We start from the raw sequence: 5,753 nt of genomic DNA, 5'->3' as shown, positions 1-5,753 counted from the left end.
GAGCGAAGGTGGTGCAGACAGCCAGGGAAAGGAAGGCCCATTCTTGCATGCATCTTCATGCATCGGGCCTCTAGTCACTAATAAGTCAACAAGTAACAAGTATTGATGAGGAAACAGAGAAAAGGGAACCCTCATGCACTATTGGTGAGAATGCAGATTGGTGCAGCCACTGTGGAAAGCAGTATGGAGTAACCTTAAAAAAATTAAAAATGGAACTGCCTTAGGACCCAGTGATTTCATTTCTGGGAATTTATCCAAAGAAACACGAAACACTCATTTGAAAGAATACATAACACCCTTATGTTCATTTTAGCATTATTTATAATAACCAAGATTTGGAAGCAACCCAAGTGCCCATCAGTAAATGAGTGGATAAAAAAAGCTGTGGGACATTTACACAATGGAATACTACTCAGTTCAAAAAAAAAAAAGAAGGAAATCTTACCTTTCACAACAGCATGGATGGACCTGGAGAGTATTATGCTAAGTGAAATAAACCAGTCAGAGAGAGACAAATAACACATGATTTCACTTATATGTGGAATCTATGGAACAAAATAAACTAACAAAATAAAAACAGACTCATAGATACAAAAAACAGACTGACAGCCATCAAGGGGAGGGGGTTTTAGGGGATAGGTGAAAAAGGTGAAGGGATTAACCAAAAAACAACAATAAAAAAACAACTCATAGATATAGACAACAGTATGGTGATTATCACAGGGAAAGGGGTGGTGGGGGAAAGAGGGAGATAAATGATGGAAGGAGACTTGACTTGGCGGTAGTGAACACACAATACAATATACATATGATATATTATAGAATTGTAAACCTGACACCTATATACTTTTATTTATATACAATGTTACCCTCCAAAACTTGATAATTTAAAAAAATAATTATAACACATAAGCAACATTTTTATCAGTTAGAAAACAAAAGATGACTAACATTTGGCAGTAGTTGCATTCTTGACATATAAAGTTAATTTTAAACTATTTAAATATTTTATTTTGTTGATGTATATACATCCTTTATTTGCATTTTAGAATATTTTTTCTTGTTCTTAAAATTTTTCCCTTTTAAAACTGCTGAAAATAGTTAATGATCTATAAAACAGACTTCTGGTTCTAGTAAGAAGATCCTTATGTACTTTTTACTTGAATCATTCAGTATTTACCTTACTAATATGAATAAGAAACACATTAATTTGACTTTTATATAATGGAAGTCATTAAATATTTATTGAGGTACCATAACTGTACCTTATCAGTAGTTAAATGTTCCTCTTACAAAGGAGATTAGAGAGATAAATGGCTGCTTTGCTTTATATTATAAAACTTGTTCATCATTGTCATTAAGGTTGAACTATAAAAAAGTAGTAGAAAATAATAAAATATATATATCTAGAAACCCATTACAAAGATAAAATAGACATTAACAATTTTTCATAATTGCTTAAGATTACTCTTTCTTTTTCTGTATGTGTATTTATATCTTGTTAAAATGCATCACATAAAAGTAAAGCCTGAGAGAGAAACCAAGATGGCGGCATAGGTAAACACCTAAACTGCTGCCTTGCACAACAATTTCAAAACTACAACTAAAAGACAAAACGGACATCATCCAGAACCACAGGAAGGCCGGCTGAGTGGAAATTCTACAACTAGGAGGAAAGAGAAAAGCACACTGAGACTCAGAGGAGGCGCGCATGCAGAGAGGGCTGGCAACTGAGTACGCTGCTGGCTTTCTCAATTGGGAGGGAGACAAAAGCTCCTGACTGCTCTGAGCTCCAGTTCTGGGCGAGACTCTGGGGACCCAGACTCATTTGGGGAGAAACTGGTCTGTCTGGCAGTGGGCGAAACTCGAGGGCAGCTTTCACTCAGAGGTGCTTGCAGTGATTACTGCGGGACACTGAGACCCAGGGATCCTCTTAGGGCAGGGCTGACGGGAAGCCATTGCTGTCTGCTCCGCCCTGAAACTCTTTTGCAAGTCTTGTCTCATAAAGATGTCTCCAGCACAAAAGTTCTCCCAGCGTAGACACAGCAGATCCTCACAGCCAGTTGGCCTGGAGGGCAGTTCCTCCCAGTGATACCAACAACAACAATCAAGGCTTAACTACAACAAGACTGTGCACAGAGCCCACAAAGGGGTGCACCAAGAGTGTCCACCTCAGGTAACTGGGGAGGCTGAGCCACTGGGCCCTATAGGACACCTAGCACACAAAGCCACTCTATCAACTCAGGGAAGAAGCCAAATGCGGAGACAAAGAAACAGGTCACAAATGAAAGAAATGGAAGAGAGCAAATGACTGGATATAGAGTTCAAAACCACGGTTATAAGGTTTTTCAAGAATTTTCTAGAAAAGGCCGATAGATTTAGTGAGACCCTCGAGGATATGAAAAAGGACCAACTAGAAATTAAGCATACACTGACTGAAATAAAAAAATAATATACAGAGATCCAACAGCACACTAGAGAATCCTAAGAATCAAGTCAAAGATTTGAAATACAAAGAAGCAAAAAACACCCAACTGGAAAAGCAAAAAGCAAAAAGAATCCAAAAATATGAAGATAGTGTAAGGAGCCTCTGGGACAACTTCAAGCTTACCAACATCCGAATTATGGGGGTGCCAGAAGAAGAGAGAGAGCAAGATACTGAAAACCTATTTGAAGAAATAATGACAGAAAATTTCCCCCACCTGGTGAAAGAAATAGACTTACAAGTCCAGAAGTGCAGAGAACCCCAAACAAAAGGAATCCAAAGAGGACCACACCAAGACATATCATAATTAAAATGCCAAGGGCAAAAGACAAAGAGATAATATTAAAAGCAGCAAGAGAAAAACAGTTAGTTACCTACAAGGGAGCACCCATATGATTGTCAGCTAATTTCTCAACAGAAACTATACAGGCCAGAAGGGAGTGGCAAGAAATATTCAAAGTGATGAATAGCAAGAACCTACAACCAAGATTACTCTACCCAGCAAAGCTATCATTCAGAATTGAAGGTCAGATAAAGAGCTTCACAGATAAGAAAAAGCTAAAGGAGTTCATCACTGCCAAACCAGTATTATATGAAATGCTGAAAGGTATTCTTTAAGAAGAGAAGAAGAAAAAGGTAAAAATGAAAATTATGAACAACAAATACATATCAACAAGTGAATCTAAAAATCAAGTGAATAAAAAAATCTGATGAACAGAATAAACTGTTGAATATAATAGAATCAGGGGCATAGAAAGGGAGTGGACTGACAATTCTCAGGGGGACAGGGGTGTGAGGGGTGCGGGAAGAGACTGGACAAAAATCGTACACCTATGGATGAGGACATTGGGGGGGGGGTAAGGGCAGAGGGTGGGGTGGGAACCGGGTGGAGGGGAGCTATGGGAAGAAAAAAGAGGAACAATTGTAATAATTGAACAATAAAGATTTATAATTTTTTTTTAAAAAAAGCAAAGCCTGAGCTTCTGCTCCTTTAAGACCCTCTATACCCAGTGTAACCACTGCTGAATGTGCATGTATCCTTTAGTTTTGTCACTTTATATATCTAAAAGTCTTCTATTGTTTTGTGTGGGTGTTAAAAATATAGTATTGTATAGTACATGTAGAGATTTATAAGTTTTCTGTAGTCAACTTTATGATTTTGAGATACTCCCTTCTGTAGTCTTGTTTATTAAATGTAATTATGTATACACAAATTTTACTTTATTATTAAAGTAGACGCCTGGTGCGTGAAATTCGTGCATGGGGGGAGGTGAGGATGGGGGTGTCCCTCAGTCCAGCCTGCACCCTCTCCAATCTGGGACCCCTTGAGGGATTTTGACTGCCCATTTAGCCCCGATCCTCGTGGGATCAGGCTTAAACGGGCAGTCGAACATCCCTCTCACAATACAGGACTGCTGGCTCCCAAACACTCGCCTGTCTGCCTGCCTGATTGCCCCTAACCACTTCTGCTTGCCAGCCTGATCACCCCCTAACCACTCCCCTGCCAGCCTGATTGACGCTTAACTGCTCCTCTGCTGGCCAAACTACCCCAAACTGCCCTCCCCTGCTAGCCTGGTCACCCCTAACTTCCCTCCCCTGCTGGCCCAGTCACCCCTATCTTCCCTCCCTTGCCAGCCTGTTTGCCTAACTGCCCTCCCCTGCAGGCCTGATCGTCACCAACTGCCCTTCCATGCAGGCCTGGTCCCTCCCAACGGCCCTCCCCTTCAGGCCTGGTCCCCCCAACAGCCCTCCCCTGCAGGCCTGATCCCCCCCAACTGCCCTCCCCTGCAGGCCTGGTTACCCATAACTGCCCTCCCCTGCCAGCCATCTTGTGGTGGCCATCTTGTGTCCACATGGGGCGGCCATCTTTGACCACATGGGGGTGGTCATCTTGTGTGTTGGAGTGATGGTCAATTTGCATATTACTCTTTTATTAGATAGGATCATCTAATTTATATATAAAAGCCTAAGCGACCATTACAACTGGACAACTGGACAACCGAACAACCGAACAACCGTCCAGTAGCTCTGATGAACACTGACCACCAGGGGGGCAGATGTTCAATGCAGGAGCTGCTTCCTGGTGGTCTGTGCACTCCCACAGCCAACCTCCCGCAGTCCCTCCCCCTGGCCTGTCAATGTGCTCCCACAATCAACCTCCTGTGGTCCCTCCCTCTGGCCGGCCAGCCCATATTGGTCCAATCGCTGGCCAGGCTGAGGGGCCCCATCAATGCATGGATTCATGCACCGGGCCTCTAGTATTTTATAATTTTCTTTTTAAACCACTCTAAAGACATGCCTCTTAGCTAATGTTATAATTGTATCATATTATTTCAATTCAAATTCTTCCTTCAAAGAGTCATCAGAAGAACATCATTTGAAGTTTTGAACACTTGCTGAGTGTCCATCATAATTTGTTTTTGCAACATAGCCATTTATTTTCTAAGTTCATGTTGTACATCAGTAAGTAGAGTATCATGATTCTTCTTCAAGTCCTCCATGCTCTTTGTGAACTGCTCATACAGCTGTTTAATTGTTTTCCATCTCTGGCTCTGAACAACTCTAGATTGTTGGAAAACCTTTTGTTGCTATACAAATAAATTAGCTACCGTTTCTTCTTGTTTCTCAGCTTTCTGCACATCTATCTCCTCCTGCTGACTCAAAGTCAGAATCTGCTGAGAAGATTCTTGGTTATGCTACTGCCTTTGATCTTGTTGATCTTTCCAAATATGTTAAATTTTCTGGTTACATTTTTGAGAGAAGCCCTGGTATACACTGCTAGATTTTTTTCCCTTTGCAAGAAGAGCATTGTTAATGTCAGCTTCAAATTTTTCCAGCATATTTTGTACTCTACACCCCCACACCCTCACACATCTTCATCTATTCCTGCAGAAGTCATTTTCTTCCCATGCTTATTAATTACTGGAGTCTTCATGTCAGTAACATCCTCCTCTGAATCACTCAGATATTTTTATCTTCTTTCTCAAAGTCATAGGTTCTTAAAAACTGATCTTCCATTGATGCCTTCTCAGATTTTGCAGAATTTTATTTATTTATTTATTTATTTATTTATTTTTTTTTTTTTGCCTGAGGGGCACCTTACTTGGATATTTTATGACTGAGGTATCTACTTTGCTACCAGGATGCTCCTCTCTGTTTTGGGGTTCAATATTGCTATTAATAGTGTTACTTAAACTTCATTAACTTAATCTTTTCTGTGCCTACTCTGCAAAGGTAAATGTCTGCTCTACAATGTGGGAATTGCTGA

General features: G+C 40.6%; 1 pseudogene; it reads right to left on the bottom strand.

Annotated features, from left to right (window-relative positions):
- Positions 1–4,836: 4,836 nt before the first annotated feature.
- Positions 4,837–5,530, bottom strand: LOC103285065 (synaptonemal complex protein 3-like; annotated as a pseudogene).
- Positions 5,531–5,753: the final 223 nt, after the last annotated feature.

The sequence above is a fragment of the Eptesicus fuscus genome, chromosome 2, assembly GCF_027574615.1.
Source record: "Eptesicus fuscus isolate TK198812 chromosome 2, DD_ASM_mEF_20220401, whole genome shotgun sequence".
NCBI lineage: Eukaryota > Metazoa > Chordata > Mammalia > Chiroptera > Vespertilionidae > Eptesicus > Eptesicus fuscus.
Note: the sequence above shows the minus strand (reverse complement) of the source record. Positions and strands in the feature narration are given on the sequence as shown.